The 26,510-nt window shown below is 44.1% G+C and overlaps 1 protein-coding gene and 1 pseudogene across 1 annotated transcript in view; both read left to right on the top strand.

Moving 5' to 3' along the window:
• The window catches only part of LOC100388635 (solute carrier family 38 member 8-like), a 31,460-nt pseudogene extending 30,430 nt beyond the window's left edge, over positions 1–1,030 (top strand).
• Positions 1–26,510, top strand: part of RNF145 (ring finger protein 145) — a 111,567-nt gene that overhangs the window by 30,935 nt on the left and 54,122 nt on the right.

The following is a 26,510-nucleotide window of genomic DNA, read 5'->3' as shown; positions in this document are numbered from 1 at the left end:
CCAAGGACTGTCCACAACTTAAAGGTTGGATTTGGTGACCCCAGAAAGCAGAGGTCTTCCAGAAAAGCCCAACCCTGCCACGATCGCTGCCACTCTGTCCTCCATGGGCACTGTCTTCATCCTCTTGAAGTCTGCGCTGGGAGCTGGCCTACTCAACTTTCCCTGGGCCTTCTCCAAAGTGGGTGGAGTGGTCCCTGCCTTGCTGGTGGAGCTGGTCTCCTTGGTCTTCCTGGTCAGCGAGCTGGTCATCCTGGGCTATGCTACCGCTGTCAGTGGCCAGGCCACCTACCAGGGTGTCGTTAGGGGACTGTGTGGCCCCTGCCATCGGGAAGCTGTGTGAGGCCTGCTTCCTCGTCAACCTGCTCATGATCTCTGTGGCCTTCCTCAGGGTGATTGGGGACCAGCTGGAGAAGCTGTGTGACTCCCTCCTGTCTGGCACACCGCCTGCTCCATGGCCCTGGTACCCAGACCAGCGCTTTACCCTGCCCCTGCTCTCCACGCTGGTCATCCTGCCCCTGTCCACCCCACGGGAGATCGCCTTCCAGAAATACACAAACATCCTAGGTACGCTGGCCGCCTGTTACCTGGCCCTGGTCATCACAGTGCAGTACTACCTCTGGCCCCAGGGCCTCATGCATGAGCGCGGTCCTTCACTGAGCCCTGCCTCCTGGACCTCTGTGTTCAGCGTCTTCCCCACCATCTGCTTCAGGTTTCAGTGTCAGGAAGCTGCAGTCTCCATCTACTGCAGCATGCACAAGCAGAGCCTCTCGCACTGGGCCCTGGTCTCCCTGCTGTCCTTACTGGACTACTACTGCCTCATCTATTCACTGACCGGTTATCATGGGAGTAGGGCTGGTGGCTTTGTAAGAAGAGGAAGACAGACCCAAGCTCAGACACTCGGCCCCCGCCGCACATGACACCCTGCGTGCCACTTCAGGGCTCTGCAGAGTCCCCACCAGCAAGAAGGCTCTCACCACAGGCAGCCTCTTGATCCTGGACTTCTCAACCACCGCAACTGGAAAAAAATAAATTCCCTTTCTTTATAAAAAGACCCCATCTCTATAAAAAATAAAGATTTTAGTGCTCTGCTGGATTTCAGACTTGCGTGGAACCGGTAGCCCCTTTGTTTTGGCCAATTTCTCCTCCTATTTAGAATGGCTGTATCTACCCAATGCCCGTACCTCCATTGTATCTAGGAAGTAACTAACTTACTTTTGATTTTACAAGTTCATAGGCAGAAGGGATTTGCCTTGTCTCAGATGAGACTTTGGACTGTGGACTTTTGGATTAATGCTGAAATGAGTTAAGACTTTGGCGGACTGTTGGGAAGGCATGATGAGTTTTGAAATGTGAGGACATGAGGTTTGGGAGGGGTTAGGGGTGGAATGATATGGTTTGGCTCTGTGTCCCCACCCAAATTGCATCTTGTAGCTTCCGTAATTCCCATATGTTGTGGGAGGGACCTGGTAGGAGATAATTGAATCATGGGGGTGGGCCTTTCCTGTGTAGTTTTAGTGATAGTGAATAAGTCTCACAAGATCTGATGGTTTTAAAAATGGGAGTTTTGGCTGGGCACCGTGGCTCATGCCTGTAATACCAGCACTTTGGGAGGCTGAGGCAAATGGATCACCTGAGGCCAGAAGATCAAGACCAGCCTGGACAACATGGCGAAACGCTATCTCTGCTAATAATACAAAAATTAGCTGGGCGTGGTGGCGTTCTCCTGTAGTCCCAGCTACACGGGAGGCTAAGGCAGGAGTATCACTTGAACCCAGGAGGCAGAGGTTGCATGAGCCTATATTGCACCACTGCACTCCAGCCTTGTCTCAAAAAAAGGGCAGGGGGAAGGGAGAGTTTTCCTGTGCGATCTCTCTTCTCTTCTCTGCTGCCATGTGAAATCTGCCTTTCACCTTCCACCATGATTGTGAGGCCTCTCCAGCCACATGAAACTGTTAAATCCAATAAGCCTTTTTCTTTTGTAAATTTCCCAGTCTCAGGTATGTCTTTATCAGCAGCATGAATGAACTAATAAAGGATGTCTCTTAGTATTACTATGCCCTGTGATTAAGGTAAATGGGAAACTACAACAACTCAATCTAGACAGGACTACAAATGGCCTAGAACTTTGAGGGATGAAGATTTGGGTCATTCCACCAGGTAAAAAAAAACCATGACTGGCTGAGGTGCTTGCTGAAGGCAAAAGGAATACAGAATAGGTAGTAGTAAAAGTAGTTATCAATATCATCTATGACCACGTGACCAGTTGCAAAAACAAGGACTGCAATTGTCATAAAAAATTTCCTACTCATTTTGCTAAAGATATGTTTGCACATGTAAACACTTGTACTAAGAAAATATCATTTTATTTTTTTTCTTTATCATGTCAAAATCATAAGATTTTGATTCCATATCAGCATTTAAGTGTTGTTAACTTTATGTAATAGCATTTAATTTAAGGATTAGCATGCTTCCAGTTGTACAAAGGATAGCTATATTACGTTAGGTGTAATTATGACTTTATTATTGTCTTTATCTGGAGAGGTATATGGGTTCAAGTTGATAAGGGGTGGACTTGTGAAGTTTAATACTGAGTATCAACTTGATTGGATCGACGGATGCAAAGTATTGTTCCTGAGTGTGTCTGTGAAGGTGTTGCCAAAGGAGATTAACATTTGAGTCTGGGAGAGGCAGACCCACCCTCAATGTGGATAAGTACCATCCAATCATCTGCCAACTTGGCTAGAATAAAGCAGGCAGAAGAAGGTGGGAGAAGCTGACTTGCTGAGTCTTCCAGCTTTCATCTTTCTCCAGTGCTGGATGTTTCCTGCCCTTGAACATCAGACTACAAGTTCTTTGGCTTTTGGACTCTGGGATTTACAATAGTAGTTTGCCAATGGGCTCTTGGGCCTTTGGCCACAGACTGAAGGCTGCACTGTCAGCTTCCCTACTTTTGAGGTTTTGGGACTCGGGCTGATCTACTACTAGCTTTCTTGCTCCTAAACGTGCAGACTGCCTATCGCGGGACTTCACCTATGATGGGTGTGAGTCAATTCTTAATAAACTGCCTGTCATATAGATGTATATCCTATTAGTTCTGTCCCTCTAGAGAACCCTGGCTAATACAGATGGGATTTCATCATTCCCAAATTTTTCCAGGGTTTCTGTCATTGCCTCCCCATTTTTCCACCAACTTCCTTCCAACACACACACCATGGGTTTCACTTTTTCCTCATAGACATTTACGTATATTTTAGTTTTCTGAATTATCTCCAGTTCTTTCTCTTCATTTGGTCCTGGAAAATCTTGCCGCAATTTTGTGTTGTCCAGATTCATCTTTGGCCTCTGAGCATTTCTTCATCATCTTTTTTTTATATGTATACTTGTTCTAACATCTCTTGACAAAACATTCAGCTTTTAGCATTCCATTTTTGGCCCACTATCTTTCTCAGTTTTTCCCAGGTTACCTTGTCCACTCCCAAGGATTTAACTGTCACTTCTATGCTAATGAATCTTGAACCTACAGCTTTAGTCCAAAGTCCATGTCCTATTGCTGTATATCTCTCCTTGATCTCCTACAAGCCAATAAAACTCAACTTGTCCCAAACTCTATGTATCTTCTGAAAACCTGTAGTTTTCTCTTGCATTCTCTCTCTTCAGTGGTGGATATAACTACAAACTGCTCAGGTTATTAATGAAAAGTGCTCAGTACTTTGAGGATGTTTAGTAGAGGCACTCTCTATCTGCCTAGGATGGGGAGTGGGATGCAAGGAAGGGTTCTCTCACTTAGATATTATTGAGGCTGGCATTGTAATAATTGAGCGAGTTAGAAGGAAACGCCACACTCTGAATTCAAATTATGAGTCCTTTATTCAGAGGGCCACCAAGAGTCAGCTAACGCTCAAAATCTCTCGGCCCGAGAAAGGGGCTTGATTTCCCTTTATACCTTGATTTAGGTAGGAGAGGGGGCAGCCTAGCTGAAGCAGAATTTAACAGAAGCAGACGTAGCAAGTTAGTAGGAGGAGGCTGGTAACCAGGGGGCAGCTGGTAACCAGGGGGCAGCTGGTTCCCAGGGTTGTTGCTAAGGGTATTTCCATACAATCACTAAGGGGGATAGCAGGGAGAACTTTCCATACAATCACTAAGGGGGATAGCAGGGAGAACTTTCCATACAATCACTAAGGGGGATAGCAGGGAGAACTTTCCATACAATCAGTCGCCAAGGAGGATATTCACAATAGCAGATAGACAGGCCAAGCAGGACGCAATGGTTACAGGTGCTGTGAACAGTGTGAACCACTCTTAACGGTGCAAAGCTTTGAGCATAGCGTGACCCAGTAATGCACCTGAGGGGCTGCGGCAGGGAGGGAGAGGGTCGAGAGAGCTTGTCAGGTTTGCGGCTAAGACGGAGTCAGTTATGCTAACCCAGGTTCGGTTATTATAGCATCTCCAGATCTGCACTACTCAGGAGTCCAACGGCATCACTTCCTTGCCCCAGACCTTCAGGAAAAACATGTAGTGGTGCTAGTGGGTGGGCACCTTGATAGAGAGGAGCGTGTTGTCATTGTTTAGAATCATTGGCAATATAGTCAGTTTTATTATTTTTTTCTAATACTTAATAGACAGTCTACCCCCTTTTTGCCTACACCCAGCATGGTCCACTCGCATTGCCCTACTCCTTGATAATTCACTGAAAACTTTGAGGCCTCCACTCTCCTCGCCTTATCCCCACCTACCCTTCAGCCAAGGGTCTAAGGCCAAATCACTCTGCTGTTCCTCATTTCTGTGTCTTTTCTCATGCTCATCCCTCTGCCTGTAATTCCTCCTACTACGTACATACACTGTATCTGGTTTACCTCTACTCTTTAATATTCAGCTTAAATTTAGCTTCCCCTGGAAGCTGCCCCTGCTCACCCAAGGCTGAGTCACATGCCCCTCCTTGGGCTTCTGTGGTATCTTCTAAATGCTGAATTTCTGCACTGGCCACATTGTACTCCAGTTAATCTGTTTATGATTTTGTCTCTCCCAGTTACGGTGTGCAAAGTGAGGTAGTCTCATTCACTTTTTTATTCACTGAGATCCAAGGAAACACTACATTATTCATTTTCATATCTCTGAGCTCTAGGGAAATACTTGTCACAATATTGATGAGAAAGGTGTTTACATCATGTTGTGACCTAAGCTTTACATTCTACAGAACACTTATTTTTGTGGGGAAAATAATATTTGGAGCATGCCCTTAGGGTTTCCCTCTACTTCCTTCCCTAGTACCCTTTAGAAACCCTTATGTGAACCTTCCACGTATCTGTAGAAGCCTCAGGTTTTCTTCAATCCCACTGTCTCGAATCTACAAATTTGCAAAGTGGAAGACATTTTTCAGTTTTAAAGCACACTCGTCTCCAGCTCTCTGCAGAGCTTTTGTTTTTGCAGGACAGTGACTGAGAGTCTGGTATTCAATTATTATTCTGTTCATTTAACTGCACAAGTAAATAGTGATAGAATTCAGAACTCAGAGCTACCTTAACAATATGGAATTTTAAAAAGGCACTTGAGATCCTTGACAGCAGAAGCAAAGACATTTAAAATACAGAGGATGGGGAACTGAATTGTGAAATGTTCTCTCTGTAAACTTCTTCGAAGAGATGTGCTTTGAAATGATTCCTATTCCAGGGGAGAAAATACAACCCACTCCTCTCTTCCCATTACCACCATTTTCAAAGCACCGCATTGGTCTTATAGACATTTTCTTTCCAGTATCTCTCATAATCATTCCTTTCTTAAGATTTCATAAGAACCATATGCATGTTCTTTGACATCATGTATCATACGCAGTGATTCTTTAAATAGTATTCTAGTGTTGAAATAGCAAAGGGTGCTGGAAGCACTGGTGTGCTGGTAAATGTTTCACAGTCGGCTCTCTGGGGAAAGCAGCTCTGTTGGTGGTGTTTGCCAATCTCTGTGATGTAAATACTCCCACCAAGGCAGATTTCAAGCTATCAACTTGATGTCTCTAAATGAGGAGCTGGGAAAGGTGGACCTCATTGGCTCTAACGAACCAATACAACTGCTGTATGTCAACTCTAGCACCTTTCTAGATGGATGTCACTGCAAAGGTGATGAGATCTGCTTGCTGTTCGCATCTGTTTAAACCATCACTATAAGAAAGTGATTCTTGGGTTTAGGTATGAGTGATGGCAGTTTTTATGACCAGAGAAGATTATTTATAATGAGTTTGGTTTTTATAAACTAATATTCCATTTAAGGTTATAAGATCAGAAAACTATTTGTCCTTAAGCATTAAAATTCAAAATAAAAATCACATTGTTCTATTAATAAATACATAAGACTTGAACAGTCACTTTCAAGGGGACCTTTGATTAAGGGGTCACTTTCAAGGGGGCCTTTGATTAATGTGTGAGCCCATTTACAAACCTAATTTTAATTCTTACACATTGAAAAATTACATTCATACATTTAATGTACATGTTTTAATTTTAAGTCATTCAACTGTGTAACAAAAACAATTTAAGTAACTCTAACATATTAAACATAAATACGGTGAATATTAGGTTCTCCTGAATGTTCCAATAGTATCTTTAAATTTAGTAAAGTTTTCTTATACATTGAACTTAAAATCAGAAGTTAATCAATTATTCAATTAAATGTTATACATTAAATCATAAAGTAATTCTGTTTGATTTGCTCATCTGCTACTAATAAATTCTCCAAATCATTGCGTATATTCTTTTTTTTTTTTTTTTTTTAGAGACAGAGTTTCGCTCTTGTTACCCAGGCTGGAGTGCAATGGCGCGATCTCGGCTCATCGCAACCTCCGCCTCCTGGGTTCAGGCAATTCTCCTGCCTCAGCCTCCTGAGTAGCTGGGATTACAGGCACGTGCCACCGTGCCCAGCTAATTTTTTGTATTTTTAGTAGAGACGGGGTTTAGTAGAGATGGTCTCCATCTCTTGACCTCGTGATCCACACGTCTCGGCCTCCCAAAGTGCTGGGATTACAGGCTTGAGCCACCGTGCCTGGTGCTATCATTGCGTATATTCTAAATGGCAAGTACACAAGGTATTTCTCAACTTACCATGAATACATGAATACAGTGGGTTTAGATTAATCAGTTTTCATAATTTACTCTATTTTCAATTACAGATCCTCTTCAAATTAAAATTGGCAAATGAAGCAGACCGTTATACCACACCAAACATTTGGTGTTATCTTTCAGGAGGAGGTCACTGAGGATACAAATTGACCCTGGGTTTGGCTGGGACTCAGGGTTTTGTGTTCTCCCAACATACTGAGGCCTCGTAACTCAGTTATAGGAGTTTCATAGCCAGAAAGGGTCCCATGTCCACATCTTTAATTCTAGTGAAATCTGGGTCTGTAACCCCTGTCCCAGGTTGTTGCACTTTGAGATAGGAATGATTTACCCTTTGAATGGCTGTATTCTATTCTAAATTATCTTCCTATTCTTGTTAGTAGGCAGGGCTCGGCTCTTACTGATATTTAAATAGAACCCACTTGGGATTCCACAGATACTTATATAGTTTTATATAGCTCTATTTACCATGGTGAGATCAGTCTTAATGATAGGAATGAGTCTCGATCTACAAACGCAGTTCTGCAAATAAGTTATTTTCTAAATATATGACTCACCATTAATTAAATTAATTATTTTTTCTAGGTAAACACAAACATGGCATTGTTACTTGCTACAAGGCAGGACAAACAGGAAGGGGCTGGCAGGGAGTCATGGTGTTAAGGTTTAGGGCCACGTTACCCTTCTGGGATCTCACCTTCTGAGATCTAGGGGAGTTGCAGCAGCAGCTGCAAGAACAACACGGTGCTGACGAAGGTGAGGAAGGTAATGTAGGCAGCAGTGTCCCACTTGGACTGGAAGGGCTGATCCCTGTCAGTTGTTGATCTCCCCACACTTCCAGGGCCATTACCCCCAGCTCCTCCATGAACAACAGATCCATTTTAGCAGATGCACCCTGGTGCCACCTTTTAAAAATATACTAGACAAGAGCCATGAAACACATGGGCACTCGGCCACTGTTGACTCTGTGAACAAAAGAAAGAGAGAAGGAGAGAAGCAGCAAGGGAGGGACAGAGGAAAGAAGGGAGGGAGGCATAGGAAGAGTAGGCTTTGATTTATAATTTGAACCCTTATTCAACAGCAATTGAAAATGATATTAGAGTCAGTACTCACCTTTCCCTTTCCTCCTGAGATTTCACCTGGGTTCCAGGTGAACCCAGTGACATCAAGTTGGACAGCTTGAGACTTGCCTCTGGCGGAGTAGTTACACAGGGAACAAGGGCTTCTAAACCCAATAGAACTGTCTTTTGTTATTTATAACATGCCCCTTTGAATCATAGCTAAAGAGAGAATTCTTGGTCTCTAGAGAGCTTCAGGATAGAACTGATCACCAGGGTCTTTCAGCCACATCCCCTAACCATGGAAGGGGAGGGGTCGAAGGGTTAGAGATTGAGTTCAATCACCAATGGCTAATCAATCATGCCTATGTAATGAAACTTCAGTAAAATCTCTTGAACAATGAGGCTTAGGGATCTTCCAAGTTTGTGAACATATTGATGTGCTGGGCGGGTGCATTCCCAGAGAGGACATGGGAGCTCTGTCCACCTTCCATTCCCTTCCTGGCTCTATGTATCTCTTCTACTTGGCTATTTCTGAATTGTATTTTTTATAGTAAAACTGCAGTGGTAAGTATAGTGCTTTCCCGTATTCTGCGGGTCTTTCCAGCGAATTATCAAACCTGGTAGAGGGTGGGGAGTGATATGGTTTGGCTGTGTCCCTACCCAAATCTCATCTTGAATTGCCGTGTGTTATGGGAGGAATCTGATGGGAGGTAATTGAATCAAGGGCTCAGGTGTTTTCCATTCTGTTCTTATGATAGTGAATAAATCTCCCAAGATCTGATGGTTTTAAAAACAGGAGTTTCTCTGCACAAGCTCTTCTCTTGTCTGCTGCTAGGTGAGATGTGCCACTTGGACTTCTGCCATGATTGGAAGGCCTCCCCAGCCACGTGGAACTGTAAGCCCATTAGGCCTCTTTCTTTTGTAAATTGCCCAATTTTGGGTTTGTCTTTATTTGCAGCGTGAAAACAAACTAATACAGGGAGAGTCATGGGAATCCCCAAATTTGTAGTTGATTGAATAGTGGTTCAGTTAGCTTGGAGCCCCATATTTGGCTAGCATGTGAAGTGGAGGCACTGTTATGCAACTGAGTCCATAACTTGTGGGGTCTGGACTAACTTCAGGTAATTGTTGTCAGAGTTGAATTGAATTGTTGGACACCCAGTTGGTATCAAAGAATTGGAGGATTGGTAGTCATTGGCAAATGACAGATTTACTGTCAAAAAAACAATGCTGTGCTTCATTAGAGTACTACTCCTGTATGCCTAGAGATCACTTTGCTCGCTGCATCAAAGAGAAGCACAGGGGGAATCTGTGAGGTTTCAAAGTCCAAGAGCAAAGGCATCTACAAAGCCATTTCTACTCAATGTTGGTCAATTTGCTGGGCTGGGCCTGGAGAAAGTGAGCACCAGTCTCCTCTGCTCTTATGAAGTCCAAACTAATCTTGAATTTGTCACCCCCTGGAGCTTGGCCTGGCAGTGAGATGGGGTAGAGGCTCTGTTTTGCAAAGACCCAACACCACCTAAATTCTAATCACTTCCCTCTGACTCTCTTCCATCCTAGAGAAAAGTTGCCGGTCTCTGGGCCAGAAAAGCCTTGCTCTGATTCATTGAGTATTTTCTCAAATCACTATTCATGACAGAAGTTATATTCTATGCCTACTGAAAACTAGGATTTTGGAACTCAAGAGCTAGGACAAGATTTTTGTTAGTTATATATTGGATTCTGCAATTCATCTGTTTTCCGCATCATTACATGCAGAATACTGAGCTGATTGAATGGGTAAGAGCCAAAGGAGAACAAGTAATGCGGGGGACAAAACACATACTGAGTCATTTTCCAAAATATTAATTCAGCACACACTTTGACAATTTGTATTAATGCTTATGGAATAGTATTTGATGCCAGTTTTCCACTGGACTGTAAATACCATGAGGATAGAGATTATATCTTGCTTGTTCATTATTGTATAAAAAGTACCTAGAATAGGACCTGCATCCAGTAGAAACTCAGTAAGTATTAGCTGAAGTCATTAATAAATTTAAACTCCTTAGTTTGACATTCAATATCTGACTAAGTGATGACTCCCTGCTCTGATAAGCTAATTTTATTCCTGTAGTCACTAACTTTCTATATCACCTGAATTAATATAGCTATCAGCTTCTATCTGTCACTTATTTAAGACCAGCTCACTTCTTTGAATATCTTGTTTTCTTTGCTAAAAATGTCTTTTCTCCACTCTAGTAATGAACCATCTTACCCTCTTTCAAACTATGCCTTAGAACTTATGTCCAAACGACCTGCCATGATTGACCTCACTTGTCTGTGCACTCAATTTCATTCATTCATCCCTTTAAAAATATATTTTGAGTAGTTACTCTGTATTGAGCACCATTCTAGGCAATGGGGATACAAATGTAAACAAGACAGAATAGCTCTATGTCCAAATTAATAAAATGTAAATGAGGTATTTTTAAATAATGATAAAGGCTGTTAAAAAACAAACAGGCTGGGCATGGTGGCTCATGTCTATAATCCCAGAACTTTGGGAGGCCGAGGTGGGTGGATCACATGAGGTCAGGAGTTTCAGACCAGCTTGGCCAACATGGAGAAACCCATCTCTACTAAACATACAAAAATTAGCTGAGTGTGGTGGCGGGTGTCTGTAATCCCAGCTACTCAGGAGGCTGAGGCAGGAAAATTGCTTGAATCCAGGAGGCAGAGGTTGCAAGTGAGCCGAGATCATGCCACTGCATTCCAAGCTAGGTAACAGAGTGAGACCCAGTCTAAAGCACACACACACACACACACACACACACACACACACCATAGGGTAGTGTGTGATAGAAAGTGATCAGGGGACATCTAGGTGCAGATGTCAAGTATGCATTGGAATATATGAGCCTGGAGCCCAGAGGAAAGGCAGAACAGGTGGTGGTGAAGAGAGAAGACTCTGGACTCAGCTTACCCAGTTTCAAATCCTGGCTCCTAGCTATGTAGGCTTGAACAATTTACTTAACCTCTTTGTGCTACAGTTTCTTCATCTATGAATTGGGGATAAAAATCGTACTCACCCCTTAAGGTTTGAGTTAGTTAGTGATTCAGGAAAGTCCTAGGCTGGGTGCCGTGGCTCACGCCTGTAATCCCAGCACTTTGGGAGGCTGAGGTGGGCGGATCACCTGAGGTCAGGAGTTCAAGACCACCAGCTTGGACAACATGGTGAAACCTGTATTTTCCAAAAATACAAAAATTATCTATGAGTGGTAGCACAAACCTACAATCCTAGCCACTTGGGAGGCTGAAGCAGGAGAATCTCTTGAATCCAGGAGGCAGAGGTTGCAGTGAACTGAGATGGTGCCACTGCACTCCAGTCTGGACGACAGAGTAAAACCCTGTCTTGAAAAAAAAAAAAGATAGTGATTCTGGAAAGTCTTGTCTGAGCATGTGATGTTTGAGCCAAGGCCTGGATAAAAGGAAGATGCAAGGATGGAGCATTTCTGCTGCCATTTTTGTCAGGAGTGTGAACAGGTACAGAGGGTGTGATGCAAGCATGGGCTGGGGTGTTCCTGGAAACGCAGGAGTGAGGCCCATGACTCAAGCTGGAGGAGGAAGGAGGAAAGTAAGAGATGAGGGCAGAGAGGCAAAGGTGCCAGGTCAGGCTGGGCCCTGTGGGCTAGAAACAGTAGTATGCATTTTGAACATATGAGGCACCTGGAAGACTTTGAAACTGGGCCATGTCATGATCTGATTATGTTTCAAAAATAAATCTAGCTGCTGGGTTGTGGGGAGACCGCAAAAGTGAAAGCAGAAAGACCAGGTAGAATTTAATTGCAGTAACATGAAATGATAGCTCTGCATGAACTAGGATGGTAGTAAAAAATGGAGAGAAGTGGACAGATTGGAGACCTATGCTTGAGGGCAAGCCAAAAGGGCTTGTTGATGGATTGGCTGGGCATGGGAATGAAGACTAGGGTAAATGCGGAAAGAGGAGAATCAAATTTGAACTTGACTTCTGTGGGTTAGTGGTGCCATACACTGAGATGTGGGACCAGGGAAGGAAAGATTAAGGTGAAAGTAAGGGGCAGGAGTCCAACATTCTATTTAGTTCACCTCCAAGATACCTATTAGACATCTAGGTGCAGATGTCAAGTATGCATTGGAATATATGAGCCTGGAGCCCAGAGGAAAGGCAGAACAGGTGATGGTGAAGAGAGCAGACTCTGGACTCAGCTTACCCAGTTTCAAATCCTGGCTCCTAGGTATGTAGGCTTGAACAATTTACTTAACCTCTTTGTGCTACAGTTTCTTCACCTATGAATTGGGGATAAAAATTGTACTCACCCCTTAAGGTTTTTTTTTTGTACTTTAGGTTTTGGGGTACATGTGCAGATCTTGCAGGATTGTTGCATAGGAACATACATGGCAAGGTGGTTTGCTGCCTCCATCCCCCCATCACCTATATCTGGCATTTCTCCCCACATTATCCCTCCCTACCTTCCCCTCCCCCTGCTTTCCCTCTCCTATCCCCCCAACAGACCCCAGTGTGTGATGCTCCCCTCCCTGTGTCCACGTGTTCTCATTGTTCAACACCTGACTATGAGTGAGAAGATGTGGTGATTTTCTGTTCTTGTGTCAGTTTGCTGAGAATGATGGTTTCCAGATTCCTTCATGTCCCTACAAAGGACACAAACTCATCATTTTTTATGGCTGCATAGTATTGCATGGTGTATGTGTGCCACATTTTCTTTGTCCCGTCTATCATTGTTGTTCACCTCATAAGTTTGTTGTGAGGATTAAATGAGTCAATACATATCAAGACCTTAAGACAGGGTCTGGTACATAGGGAGTGTCCAGTAAGTGTTAACTACTATCAATAGGAGGCTGGGATTTGGACACAGCTGAGGGTACAGCTGAGGGCTGGAATATAAATTTGGAAGTCATTAGTGGAATTTCAAAACCATGGGAGTGGATGATATCCCCTCAGGAGATAGAGTGTTTAGAGAAGGTGAAAGGGCCCTGAGTCAAGCCTTGGGTCACTCCAATATTTATATATAAGGCAAAGTAGCCCTCAAATGAGAGTGAGAAAGAACAGCTAATGAGGAAGAAGAAAAACAAGGAAGACATGAAAACAGAAACTGTGGCAGGTTAAACAGTATTCTTCCCAGAATTCATGCCACCTGGAATTTCAGAATGTAACCTATTTGAAAATAGGGTCTTTGCAGATCTAAGTAGTTAGGTCTAATAAGCTCAAATAAGGTCATACTGATTACAGCGGGTCCTGAATCCAATCACTTGGATGTCCTTACAAAAAGGCCATGTGATGACAGAGGCAGACACTGGAGTGAGGCAGCTACAAACCAAAGAATACCAGGGATTGCCAGGAGTGACCAGAAGCTAGGAAGAGGCAAGAGAGATTCTTCTTTAGAGACTCCAGAGAGAGCACAGCCCTGCTGGCACCTTGATTTTGAACTTCTAGCCTCCAAAACTGTAAGGACATAAATTTCTTTTATCTTAAGCCACTCAATTTGTAGTAATTTGTTACAGCAGCCCTAGGCATCGAATATAAAATTCAGGAGGAGAAAGTGTTTTTAAAAGGGGGAGATGATCAAATGGATGCAGTGGCTCACACCTGTAATCCCAGCATTTTGGGAGGCTGAGGCAGATGGATCATGTGAGGTCAGGAGTTTGAGAACAGCCTGGTCAACAGGGTGAAACCCTGTCTCTACTAAAAATACAAAAATTAGCCAGGCGTGGTGGTGTGTGGCCCTGATCCTAGCTACTTGGAAGGCAGAGGTAGGAAAATTGCTTGAATGGGGGAGGCAGAGGCTGCAGTGAGCCAAGATTGTGCCGCTGCACTCCAACCTGGGCAACAAGAGCAAAACTTCATCCCCCCACCCCCCGGCCACAAAAAAAGGATAATCAACCCTTTGAAATTGCTGATGACAAGTAGAATAAGATCAATAATGACAAGGGACCAGAGGAAGTTTTGCTAGAAAAGTTTTAGTGAAATATTTGGTGGGGGGATTTATGATTGGAACGGATTAAGGGGAGAATGGATGGCAGGAAGTTAAGGCAGTGGCTATAGACAACTTTTCAGGATATTTTTTGTAGTGAAGTGAAAAGGGAGACCCAGGCATCTTAGATCAACTTCCTGTTTTCATTCCTAAGACTGTAAACCAAAGCCCTTTTCATATGTAATTCCTGAGACTGTAAACCAAGATCCTTTTCATACGTTAAGTTATAAACCTAAGATTCTTCCACGTGTAACATCTCAAGTACAAGCTTATATAAAGATGGAACCTTCCTTTGTTAGGGGAGCTTGGCTGTTAGGCAACTATGCCACCTTGCTCCCGGCCAAATAAACTCCTTCCTCCTGTATTCGATGTCCGAGAGATCCATTTCCCACCGCCACTCCTGCTACATTTTTGGTGCGTTGGCTGGGAAGCGAGTCTTGGATAGCCGACGGTGGGAAAAAGTCTCTTAGGTGGTTTGCCTAGCCCTGCAGAGCATCCCTCCCGGGGGACTCCTGCTCGCTGAGGTGATGCGTCCTGAGAGCGCTCCTGGGCAGGTATTTTGCCTGGTGGCAAAGCCTCGCCAGAGCGGAGCAGGGAGGCCCTGCAGTACGGATCCACCCAGTGGCTGAACACACCGAGGAGGAATGAGTATTTGGGGAAGTCTGGACAACTGAATTTGGTAAGATTGAACCCGGGAAAGTGGCCCACCCCATTTTGGGTGGAAGCATGGCCTGATCACCCATGGGTGCCAGATCGGCACTTTGGAAGGTAGCTCTCTCTGTAACTAACCTTGGAAGCTTTTGCTTATGGTTTTGAATTGGAAGGAGAGCAATCGGATGTGCGTCTGTGTGTGTAGATGTGTCCAGCTGGACTCATCAGTCGTAAAAGGTATTGGGCCTATTAGGAAGGGCCTCATGTGTCGAGCAACGTGTAAGAATTAGAGACAGCCACATAAGGCTGAGTGAAAAAGCCTCTGGGCATTGTAAAAGGATTGAAGTGAATGTAAACCGGAGAGTGCTCTGTGCTAGGCGGGAACTGCTGTGAGTGAATTGACCCTCTCCTAACTGTGGGAATTGTTTCTTTGCAGTGTTAATATGGCTCACTCCCATAGCAAGCCCACCCCTTTAGAAACCATGCTGAAAAATTTCAAGAAGGGATTTAGTGGGAATTATAAAGTAACTATGACACCAGAAAAAGTAAGGGTTTTATGTAGGGAAGATTGGCCAGCATTTAGGGTAGGTTGGCCCCAGAGGGGACCCTAGACAGGTCCGTTGTCTCCAAAGTAAGGAATGAGGTTATATAGGGCGAGCTAGAACATCTCGATCAATTTCCACACATAGACTCGTGGTTGCAGTTAGTGTTAAACCCTCCGAAGTGGCTAAGAGAGCAGGCAGCGACTGTTTTAGTAGCCAAGGGATAGACTGCTAGAAACCACCATCCCCCTCGCTGCCGAGAATCGTGGACTCCCAAGTCCAGGCAAATTCAGTGGCAGAAACAGGCAGGATTTGCATGCATGAATACTTCAGTTATTGGAAGTGGCTCACTAGGCGTTTGTAAACCAAGAGGCGGTAAGCCAGAGGGAAAATCATAAGGAAAGGGAACGTCAGGCTCAACGGAAGGCTGACTTGATAGCTGCTGCTATGAGAGGAACGCCCCCAACAGCGTGGAAGAAGGGGGGTTCCTGGAAAGCCCCACAGTCTGCCTGCCTGTGCCTGCAATGTGATCAGTGTGCATTTTGTCAAGAAATAGGACATTGGGGGAAAAAAATGCCCACAGTTAATGGGAGAACAGGGTGATCCTAAGCACGAGGATCCAGATAAAAAGTGAAGGGGCTCTGTTCAATCTAGTGGAAGGGCCACTGGACTAAAAGAGAGGGGGGCCGGACTCATCATATGCCCCCAAAGAGCCCACAATCCTGATGACAGCCCTGTAACCCCCTCATGGAAAAAACAGAACCAATATTGTTAGAGCTATTCACATGTTAAGAGAACAGACTTTCTTGTACTTAATGGATTGCCCCTCCCCCGCTTCTCCGGCAAAACCTGTTGTGCAAACCGAGGGCCACTATCCCATTCAACAAAAGAGACTCCCTGCAGCTAAAAATGCCTCAGGCAGGGGTCATCCAGGCTCTCATTTTCCCTTGGGAAGGAGGGTGGAGCCTTCCTAGCCAGAAGCAGAAGACTGATATTATCACCCAGGCTCTTGCAGGGCCTTCGAGGCTTTGCACCCAACTCATACAGGCAGTTGGGATTATTGCCAGCAGAAGATAGTTGGTTCACTTAATTGGACTTAAAGAATACCTCCTTGGCATTGGACTGGCCTCGCAGGGTAAAAAAACTATTTGCATTTCAATGGGAGAAACCCAGAAGCAGGTATAACCACTCAGTACACCTGGACCCAGCTTCCCAGGGGCTCAAAAACTCTCTCATCATCCTTGGGGAGGCATCAGTCCATGACCGACCCCCAGAAGCTTCTTGCTTGCACGCTGCCCCCGTATGCTGATAACCTTCTATTGGGACACCCCACGGCAGTCGGGTGTGCAAACAAATGCCTTACTTCGGCACCTGGAGGACTGTGGGTATAAAGTGTCTAAAAGGAAAGCCCAGATTTGCCAAAAAGCAAATACAATATCTGAGGCTCACCATCCGGAAGGGGGAACGCAGCCTAGAAGCAGAGAGGAAGCAAGCCACTTGCAAAGTCATAGAACCTGAGATTAAAAGGCAGGTGTGAGAGCTCCTGGGAGTCGTGGGTTTTGTAAATTGTGGATTTCCAAACTTTGAAGTACTAGCCAAACCCCTATATGATGTGACAAAGCGGGGAGACAAGGAGCCCTTTGAATGGGGATCCCAGCAGTGTCAGGTCTATCAGGAACTGAAAACAACTAAGGTTAGCTCCAGCTTTGGGGCTGCCTGATTTAACAAAGTCCTTCACATTATATGTGGCAGAAAGAGAAAAAGTGGCAGCTGGGGTCCTAGTCCAAACAGTAGGACCTTGGCCCAGGCCTGTGGCTTACCTCTCCGAGCAGCTGGATGGAGTTTCCAAAGTATGGCCCCCATGCTTAAGAGCCCTGGCAGCAACTGCTCTGCTAGCACAAGAAGCAGGTAAGCTAACTCTGGTACAGAACTTAAATATCAAGGCACCTCCTGTAGTAGTGACTCTAATGAATACCAGAGGGCACCACTGGTTATTAGATGTTAGGCTGACCAAATACCAGGGCCTGCTATGTGAAAATCCCCGCATCACCATCGAAGTCTGCAATACCTTAAACCCTGCCACTTTGCTCCCAATGTCAGAGGGTCCCGTTGAACACAACTGTGTTGAAGTCCTGGACACAGTCTATTCCAGCAGGCCTGATCTTCGGGATCAGCCATGGACAGTAGCAGACTGTGAGTTGTATATGGCTGGGAGCAGCTTTGTCAATCCACGAGGGGAAAGATGTGCAGGCTACGCCATGGTAACTCTGGACACTGTAATCGAGGCCAGATCCCTGCCTCAGGGCACCTCGGCTCAGAGGGCTGAACTCATTGCTTTAACTCAAGCCCTAGACCTGAGTAAAGATAAGGTTGTAAACATTTACAATATTTACAACTGACTCTCAATTTGCCTTCCCGACTCTCCAAATACATTGAGCACTGTACAAAGAGAGAGGCCTGTTAACCTCAGGGGGAAAAGAAATAAAGTATCAGCATGAAATTTTGCAGCTGCTAGAAGCAGTCTGGAAGCCCCGGAGGGTGGCGGTTGTGAATTGCCAAGGACATCAGTGGGCCCACACCTCCGTGGCCCTGGGAAATTCCCGAGCGGATTCAGCAGCTGGTAAGGCAGCATCTGCCCTCTACTGAACCGCAGCCACAGCCCCGCTGATTCCCCAGATCCCTGATCTAATATCTACTTACTCTAAGGAGGAAAGAGACTTTCTCCAGACAGAAGCGGGCAACTGATTAAAGAAGGATGGATCCAACTGCCAGATGGAAGAATAGTAGTACCACAGCTGCTGGGGGCAGCAGGTGTACAAGCCGTACATGAGACCACTCATTTAGGTCAAGAGTCGCTTGAAAAGATGTTGGGCCTGTACTTTTACATCTCACACTTAGCATCCTTGACCAAAACTGTGGCACAGTGATGCATTACATGTCGGCAACACCCTGGAATTCAAGCTTATGGAGCAGCTCCGTTTGAAGATCTCCAGGTAGACTTTATTGAAATGTCCAAGTGTGGGGGACATGATTATTTGTTGGTCCTGGTGTGCACATACTCTGGTTGGGACTGAAGGAGCCCATGAAGTAACCTGTGTGCTGCTTCGAGATCTTATCCCTAGGTTTGGACTACCATTGCACATCGGAGCAGACAGTGAACCAGTATTTGTGGCAGATTTAGTCTGGAAAACAGCAACGGCCTTGGGTATCACCTGGAAACTGCACACTGCCTACTGACCTCAGAGTTCTGGAAAAGTTGGAAAAATGAACCGGACCATCAAAAACAGCTTAGGGAAAGTGTGTCAGGAAACAAGATTAGAGTGGGTGCAGGCACTTACCTTGGGGTTATTCAAAATTAGAGGCACCCCCTTTAGGAAAACAGGATATCCCCCCTTTGAAATCTTATACCATAGGCCCCCTCCCCTACTTTGGGCACTCCTAGGAACTCCTCGGGAGTGGGGAGAGATTGACTTAGGATGCTAGTTACCAGCTCTAAGGAGAATCACCTAGGATACTTTAACCTAAGTAAATAACAAATGTCCTGTAAGCCTTTTTCTCCCCAATTCACCCTTTCTCACTAGGAAATCATGTGTGGATAAAGGATGGGAATACAGCCCCTCTAAAGCCACAATGGAAAGGACCTCAGACCTGATCCTGACCAATCCCACAGCTGTGAAGGTACAGGGAATCCCAGCCTGAATCCACCACAGCCGTGTAAAAACCAGCAACAGCTGAGACTTAGACCAAGGCAAGGACTGCAGAATCACCTTAAAAAGGACAACAAGCCCTGCTCCAGCCACATCCCGGAAGCTGGCTGGTCCACGCATGGCCGAAGCATGAGGAGATTCATCATGGGACTTGTTCTTCTTAATATTTGGACTTGTACAGTAGAAACATTAACTAATTTTGAAGAATGCCCTCAATATGTACACCAGGTAGGACGTAAAAGTTACTGCCATTCTTTTGTCCTGCAGTTCTTATAAATGTACAGGGACACAGAAGGGAACCTATTTATATAATGGCACTCAGTATAAGGTGTGTAATCCATGAGATGGACAGGCAGCTGTGTCATAGGCATCATTAAGCCCTCTTTCTTCCTATTATCTGTTAAGACAGGTGAGCTGTTAGGGCATCCAGTCTACTCCGCTAGGGAAAAGAGAGACCTAAAACTAGGGGATTGGACAGATGATGAGTGGCCACCGGAGAGAATTATTGAGTATTATGGGCCAGCCACATGGGCTGGGGATGGCTCATGGGGATACCAGACCCCTATTTACATGCTCAACCGGATCATCCGGTTGCAGGCTGTTTTGGAAATACTCAATAATGAAATGGGCAAAGCTCTGTCCCTCTTGGCCCAACAAGAAACTCAAATGAGAAATGCGATTTATCAGAACCAACTGGCCCTAGATTATTTGCTAGCAGCCGAAGAAGGAGTCTAGGGAAAATTCAGTCTAACCAACTGCCATCTGCACATAGATGACCAGGGGCAAGCAGTGGAGGATATTGTGCGAGACATGACCAGAGTGGCTCACGTGCCTGTACAGATATAGCACGGATTTAACCCTGAGTCCTTATTCGGAGGTTGGTTCTCATCCTTGGGAGGATTCAAAACCCTCATCATAAGTGTTATAATAATAACAGGTGTTTGTTTACTGCTCCCTTGGCTACTCCCCCTGTTCCTTCAGATGATTAGGGGATTCATCACTACTGTAGTTAGCCAAAAAATGACATCACAAGTATATTATATGAAACATTATCAGTCGGTTTCTTCAGAAAATCTGGAAAGTGAGAATGAAAGTGAGACCTTTCACTAATATTATAAAGTGGTGAGGGTCTCAAAGTGGGGGAGGGGTGAAGGGGGAGACCCAGGCATCTCAGATCAACTTCCGGTTTTCATTCCTAAGACTGTAAACTTCCCCTCTTCATTCCTAAGACTGTAAACTGAAGCCCTTTTCATATGTAATTCCTGAGACTGTAAACCGAGATCCTTTTCATATGTTACGTTATAAACCTAAGATTCTTCCACGTGTAACATCTAAAGTATAAGCCTATATAAAGATGGAACCTTCCTTTGCTAGGGACGCTTGGCTGTTAGGCAACAACTCTGCCACCTTGCTCCTGGCCGAATAAACTCCTTTCTCCTGTATTCGGTGTCCGAGAGATCTGTTTCCTTTGGCCCCTCCTGCTACAGAAGTGGAGGTGAGGGTTGTGAGGAGGGATTTTTTTTTTCAAGAGACAGGGTCTCACTCTGTCACCAGGCAGGAATGCAGTGGCGCAATCATAGCTCACTGCAGCCTTGAACTCCTGGGCTCAAGCAATCCTTCTGCCTCAGCCTCCCGAATATCTGGCACTAAAGGTATGTGCCTCCATGCCCAGCTAATTTTTAAAAACATTTTTGTAGACATGCGATCTTATTAGGTTGCGCAGACTGGTCTCAAACTCCTGGCCTCAAGCAATCTTCCTGCCTTGGTCTCCCAAAGTGTTGGGATTGGAGGTGCAAGTCACCATGTCCGGTCACATTTTTTTGAACAACTGCCATTCTAATCATGCTCGTATGCTAGTGGGAATTAATCAGTAGAGAGAGGACTTGATGGTATGGGAAAGAACGAGATTTATTTCCGATTCTAAATGCTGGAATAAACAAGAGGCTGAGATTCAGATTGCTAGTGGAGGATCTGATCTTTGGTTGAAGCCAGGGAACCTCTCCCAGGGTTCAAGAAAGAAGGCCTAGAATATCGCTACAGTGTGGTCATTTCATGGTGGACAGACAAGGGATTTGATGGATCACTTCGATTTTCTCAGCTACTCACTCAGCTGAAAATAGTGGAAGAGAGAGGATGGATGGTGTGGAAGGTTTGAGAAGAAAGCAGAGCATGCCTCTCTGGGAGTGGGAAACAAACACATCAGGACAATGCAGTGAGATTGTGAAGCAGGTCTGAAGGCTCAGATTTGAGATTTGTGATTGGTTGTGTGATTCATCCAGCAATATCAGCCACACAGGTCCAGGTGCAGAGCAGAGAGTCAAGAATCCTTGTAACTGGCACATTGAAATGACACACTATAGAACTATGGTGGGTGAAGAGACATGGAAGGACATAAGGGGAAGACCTAAAGAGCTGGTAGGGTCAGTGAATTGGAAGCTTGGTGCTGAGAAGAACATTTAAGCAAAGGCATTATGAAAAAAGGACCAGAATCTTTATAGGAGTGGTCAGCAGGAAAGATTACTGAAAATGAGGTTTTCGTGGTCAGGCACAGTGGCTCATGCCTATAATCCCAGCACTTTGAGAGGCTGAGGCAGGTGGTTCACCTGGGGTCAGGAGTTTGAGACCAGCCTGACCAACATGGTGAAATCTCATCTCTACTAAAAATACAAAAATTAGCTGGGTGTGGTGGGAAGCACCTGTAATCCTAGGTACTTGGGAGGCTGAGACAGGAGAATTGCTTGAGCCTGGGAGGCAGAGGTTGCATTGCGCCAAGATCGCACCACTGCACTCCAGCTTGGGTGACAGAGCAAGATTCTGTTTCAAAAAAAAAGAAAAAAGAAAATGAAAATGAGGCTTTTGGAAGTTGATGACAAATTAGCTGAAGACATACTGTAGACAATCTCCTAAGTGGAAGGGAGAGGGAGTAAGGGATCCAATAAGGAATAAACTGTGGCTCATGCCAGAAAGAGTTTATAATCAATTAAGGGATAAAATATGTACAAAGCAGCTTTATAACATGACAGCACACATAGGTCTATCTATCTAACTGGGTCATGAGAGGCTTGAAGGCAGAAATTATGTTCTGGTTCATTTACGTCACACTTAGCATCTGCAGGAATTGTGTGTTCTAATTCATTTATACGGTACCTAGCATCTAACACATGCTATGAATATGTGCTCAGTAAATATTGACTGATAGTATCGTTAGTATCTTTGAATAGTGAAGGTATGAGCATGATCAGCAAAAAATAATAATAATAACAAGGATGATAGTAACTGCTTATCCTGGTTTGGGCTGCTATAACAACATATCTTAGATCAGGTCGTTTATAAACTACATAAATATATCGCTCACAGTTCTAGAGACTGGCAAGTCTAAGATCAAGGCACCAATGTGTGTCTGGTGACAGCCTGTTCCTGGTAGATAGTGCTTTTTACATGTCCTCATGAGGCAGAATGGGCTAACGAGCTCCCTCAAGCCTCTAATTCCATTGCTGAGAACAGAGCCCTCGTGACCTAATCACCTCCCAGAGACCTTACCTCTTAATACTATTGCAGTGGAGAATAGATTTTAGCATATGAATTTTGGGGGAACATAAACATTCAGACCATAGCTGTGCTGCTTTCCTTGTGCCAGACAAGGAAATGACAATACATATTATTGTCATTATATGTAAATAATGACACATTTACATATAAAGGACACAAAATCCTATGAGGTAGGTGCTATTAGATAGGAAATTAGGCAAAGAAAAGTTGAGTACCTTGGCCAGGTTCACACAGCTGGGAAGAGGCAGAACCGGTCTTTGAACCCAGTTAGAGTAAGTCTAGTCTGTACTGTCCTCGCTGCCACCTCCGTGTCCTATTTAGAAAGTGTAATTAATTAGCCAGACTCTACTCAGACGTCTATGGCCCAAAGCAAAAGTTCTTATTTTGTGAAACAATGGGGAAACATTGTATCAGTCTTGTTCTCACCCTGCTAATAAAGATATACCCAGTACTGGGTAATTTATAAAGAAAAAGAGGTTTAATGGACTCACAGTTCCACATGGCTGGGGAGGCCTCACAATCATGGCAGAAAGTGAAGGAGGAGTAAAGCCTCATCTTACATCACAGCAGGCAAGAGTGAGTATACAGTGGAACTGCCCTTCATAAAACCATCAGATCTCGTGAGACTTATTCACTATCAAAATAACAGCAAGGAAAAACCCACTCATTTGATTCAATTACCTCCCACTGGGTCCCTCCCATGACACATGGGAATTACAGGAGCAACAGTTCAAGATGATATTTGGATGAGGACACAGCCAAACCGTATCGGACATCAAATAAAACTCACAGGGGCCTGGCACAGTGGCTTACAACTGTAATCTCAGCACTTTGGGAGGCCGAGGCAGGTGGATCACCTGAGGTCAGGAGTTGGAGACCAACCTGGCCAACATGGTGAAACCCATCCCTACTAAAAATACAAAAATTAGCCGGGAGTGGTGGCACATGCCTGTAGTCCCAGCTACCTGGGATACTGAGGCAGAATTGCTTGAACTCAGGAGGCAGAGGTTGCAGTGAGCCGAGATCACGCCACTGTACTCCAGCCTGGGCAACAAAGTGAGCCTCTGTCTCAAAAAACAATAACAAAAACAAAGAAAACTCACAGGGAAGATTCCTGAAGTATTACGGTCTTTTCAGTTTATATAGTCATTTCAGGTAATCATTCATTCATTACTAAGGAGAGACCAGTGGGGCTTGAATTCTGGACTCTGTGAACAAATTCATCACCTATCCTGGCATTATCAGTAGACAGGAAGCAGATGCACCATAATGGGGGACGTACACATTGAACCCAAACATGTCTGTGTTGTATCTGAGTTCTGCTGCTACTAGCTGTGTGACTCTGGACAACTTACTCGACCTTTCTATGCCTCAGTTCTCTCATTTTTAGAATGGCAATAATTATACTATCTACGTAATAGTTTTTTTCATGAGAATTAAATGTGGTAATTCATGTGAATCACCTAGTACAGGACCTAAAACATAGTAAATGCCCTAAATGTTACTCTTCGACATCAACGCCTCAGGATTTCCTTGATTTCCTGTTCAAACTCCTTCACATGGCATGAAAAGTCTTTCCTTAACTCCTGGACTGACCCCAGCTTACATCATCTTTCCCTCCATTTGCTCTGTAAATCTGATATGCAATCATAATTGTTTTGTTTATCATTTCTTATCTGAACTTTTCACTTTGGAAGTAACTCCCAAGATTCGTGATGTAATCAAAATGCAATCTGATTTTATTACTAACTATCCCTTTAAGTTTTTATTCAGAAGGAGTAATTTTTTTTCTGCCTTCCAAAGGAAACTTGGACAGATATCAAGAATTCTTAATTAGTGGGCAGTCCTACTCACTTTAAGTAAAAAATCAGTCTTGCTTTGGTAATTAGAAATGTGTCAAGTCAAGATATTAATTAAATGGCTCAATCTCCATTCACAAAGTGAGAGCTCTCTGCACCTGCAAGGGCCTGTGGTCGACTTATGCTCTCTCTCCCCACTTACATCCTCCCTGGGTGCCAGCAGCTGCATCAGACCCCACCTGGGCAGAAGCCGGCTGAGGCAGTGCAGGTTGCTGATGGCCTTCAAGTTGTTGGCATCTGGCAGGTGCCTAAATATGATTCTTTCTCTCCTGGCTGCACATTTTTTTTTTTTAAATAGCATTTTATTAAAAAGAATATATGGATATACAGCAGCAAGTGACATAATGGATAAAAGAGGACCCACATATCACTGATTCTCCTATTACTATATGAAACTACTCCATGCAGTGATTTAGAGGGGACCCTGGTTTGCAGGGTGCAGAGGTTGCTTCACATGATAGAGTATATAACACGTAGGAGTAGTAACTTCATAGAATCTGAACAACTGGTGCCATTGCTACTGATAACTGGTAGAAGCTAGCTGGCTTTTTATAACTGATCAACTATTGTGAGAAGCTGTTGACTCTCCATGGGTTAAGATTTTTTTCTTTTTTTGTGAGACCGGATCTGGCTTTGTTGTCCAGGCTGGAATGCAGTGGTGTGATCTAGGCTGACTGCAACCTCAGCACTTTGGGAGGCCAAGATGGGTGGATCACTTGGAGGTTGGGAGTTTGAGACCAGCCTGGATAACATGGTGAAACCCCATCTTTACTAAAAATACAAAAATTAGTCGGGCATGGTTGTGGGCACCTGTAATCCCAGCTACTTGGGAGGCTGAGGCAGGAGAATCGCTGGAACCTGGGAGGTGGAGATTGTGGTGAGCCAAGATTGTGCCACCGCACTGTAGCCTGGATGAAAGAGGAAAAAAAAAAAAAGTAAGTTAACATTAGTAATAACATTTAAAAAAACCCAACAACACCAGGTATGGAGGAATTAATGTAATAAGAGATATGTAAGACCTATGTGTGGAAACTAAAACCCTGAGCAGGATCTTGGGAAACTTAACAAGCTGATTCCAAAATTGATATGGAAATGCAAAGAGCCAAGATCCCCTTGAAAACAAAACAAAACAAAACAAAGAAAACCAAGTGGGAAGACGTGTTTTACCACATATCGACTTCTTATTTAGTTGTAATAATTGGAAGAGTTTGGTGTCAACACAAGGTTAAACAAAGAGAGCAGTGGAATAGAATAGAAAGCTCAGAAACACGTCTATTCAGATATGCACACTCAATTCATGGCAGAGAGGACCCTGTGGAGCACAGAGAAAAACAGGTTTAAAACAAGCATTACACATAAAAAATATTAAATTTAAACTAAAACCTTATATTCCTCAAAAGACATCATTTTGAGAATAAAAAGGGAATCTATATAACAGAACATTTTACATGACATATAATTGACTAAGGACTTGCATTCGTAATATACAAAAATTAAAAAAGAAAACAACAAGCAAAAGACAACCTAAGGAAAAACTGGGTAAAAGACTTCAAGCAGTTCATCAAAAAGGAAATCTAAAAAGGCCCCCAAAATATGAAAAAGTACTCAACCGTACTGGCAACTAGGGAAATGCAAGTTAAAAACCCCACTAGAATGGTTAAAATTAAAAGGTCTGACAATACCAATTATAGGCTGGGAGACAGAACAACAGGAAATAGACTGCTGTTAGGCAAGTAAGGTGCTGCAATCACCTTGGGAAACAATTTGGAGTTACCTAAGAAAGTTGAAGATATGTAGCCCTGCAGCCCAGTAATTCAAGAGAAATGTGTACACATGGTCACCAGAAAGGCAAGTGCAAAAATGTTGACAGCAGCATGATTCAGATTGGACAAGTTTCCAAACTGAAAATTTAATGTTCATAAATTCAGTGTTCATAAGTAGGATGATTAAATCCTGTGCTAGTCATAGATAGAATTCTATGCCACAATAAAAATGAAATAACTGTAGCCTCCTAAGAACATAATTGA

Source organism: Callithrix jacchus, chromosome 2, assembly GCF_049354715.1.
Source record: "Callithrix jacchus isolate 240 chromosome 2, calJac240_pri, whole genome shotgun sequence".
In the NCBI taxonomy this organism is placed as follows: Eukaryota; Metazoa; Chordata; class Mammalia; order Primates; family Cebidae; genus Callithrix; species Callithrix jacchus.
Note: the sequence above shows the minus strand (reverse complement) of the source record. Positions and strands in the feature narration are given on the sequence as shown.